The sequence below is a fragment of the Coregonus clupeaformis genome, unplaced genomic scaffold (genome assembly GCF_020615455.1).
Source record: "Coregonus clupeaformis isolate EN_2021a unplaced genomic scaffold, ASM2061545v1 scaf4587, whole genome shotgun sequence".
NCBI lineage: Eukaryota > Metazoa > Chordata > Actinopteri > Salmoniformes > Salmonidae > Coregonus > Coregonus clupeaformis.
The window spans coordinates 17,246-19,310 of NW_025538041.1; positions in this window are offsets into that span (position 1 = coordinate 17,246).

Genomic DNA, 2,065 nt, shown 5'->3' on the forward strand with positions numbered 1-2,065 from the left:
AGGGACTTTGGAATATGCAGGAATATCCCAGGGGGCCAGAGTGACACTTCGGTAAGGGACAATATGGTTAATAAACAGGCCTTCAGTAATCCTGTAGATAAACCGATAAACCATAGTCAGACTATCAACAGCAATACCACAGGGCTTGCTGGGGGTATGCAGAGAAGGGAGGTGCAGGTAGAAGTTCATGTTGGGTCTACTTCCCCTTTGTAGAGTGGTTCCTTCGACGAGCTCACCTACTAACCAACTATCTCCCCCTCTTGTCCTGTCTCACCCCTCGGGAATTAGGTCCTGCAAAGAGTGGCGGGACTAGCTTCAGACTTACCCCAATAACCAGGAAGAGCACGGGATACCGAATCCCCAAACTCAGCGACCAAGAAACAATTTGGCCGAGCCTAAAGTCCCAGCCTTGACCCTTCCAGGTAGAGAGCCCTCGAATTTACTCTTAACAGTAGAGGCGTTGGAGATTACGGTGAATAACGGCAATGGTCAAAATTACCATTGAACAATGTGGCTGTTTTGATGGATGACATGGTTTTATCCAATTCTACGACAGGTTCACAGCAAGAGGACCATCAGGGTAAGGTAGCAATGGCAAATGGAAAAGACACGGGCCCTGGGACAGAACCAATACTGGAACCTGTAATAAAAGGAGAAACTCTTTTATCCCACATGTCATTCTAGAACTGAAAGGAAAATAAATGATTGGAGTATTGAGATTAAAAAAGCCCGTGGTCTTTATTGGGGATTCCAACCTTGCGCGCATTTCTAGTTTCACTGACACTAATACACAGATAGATAGTTTTCCGGGAGCAACCTTCAGACATATTGCAGGAGTGATAGGCAAGTTGGAGAAACAGCAAAACACACAGAAGGTTGTTCTATCAGTGGGTCTTGTTAACGGCTTGAACCAGCAGTATACCACTGCAGTCAAGCAGTTGCAACAGCTACTGAATAAAGCAGGTGAAGTTTTCCTCATGCACAGGTTTATGTTCCTATCATACATTTTTCAGATGAGCTTCCATGGGAAAAGCAGGAGGTACTGAATCAATTGAACAAGTATATTCAGAAGAATTGTAGGGAACTATTGGATCTGAATAAACTTAGATTTCACACAGTGCAGGACGACCCAATACATTGGAGACCAGATACAGCTGTAAACATTTTTAATCACTGGCTAGACCAGTTAAACTATTAAGAGGGGAAGAGTGTATTGGTATTACTCCCCAGCACTCTAATGTACTTAACTTATCGACTACTTTTAGACTTACAGCGGCAGAACAGCAACTTCTGGAGAAGGGTCTTATGTTTATCCCGACACCCACTAAGATAGATTGCATGGAGCTCAGGAGGGATCTGCATACCTATCATAGAAAATTAAAATTACTTGATCATTTTAATTATAATACTGATAACCAAAAAATACCATTTATTGGTCCATCACATTGGGAGCCTAAGTTAGAGGGAGTGTCTAATACGATGCAGACTTTAATTCAAAGAGACTCTACCTCTTTTAGTACATTTAGGTTTTATATGGCAGGGAAAGATAATCTTACAAAACAAGAACGTAAATCCTTAAAATCCTTAAGTAAGAATTCCAACATAGTTATAAAACCAGCGGATAAAGGATCAAAGATTGTTATTTTGGATAAAACACAGTATCTGATCGAGGCGAAAAGGCAATTGAGTAATTCTAAACATTATAGACCATTGACTCATTCATTGCAGCAGGAGACCCAGAGACAAATTAGGCAGATTTTAGGAGAACTTTATGAGAATAATTACATTACAGACAAACAAATGTTTTACCTATTTGGACCAGATACCCCACGTCCCAGACAATTTTATTTGTTGCCTAAAATCCACAAACCTCCTGAGACTTGGACCATTCCTTCTGAGGTTCCATGTGGTAGGCCGATTGTATCGGATTGTGGCTCGGAATCGTATAGAATAGCAGAGTATTTAGATTATTTTATAAATCCTCTGTCACGGAAACATCAAAGTTTCATTAAAGACACGTATGAATTTGTGACAAAATTGAAAGAAATTAGTGTGCCTCAAGAAA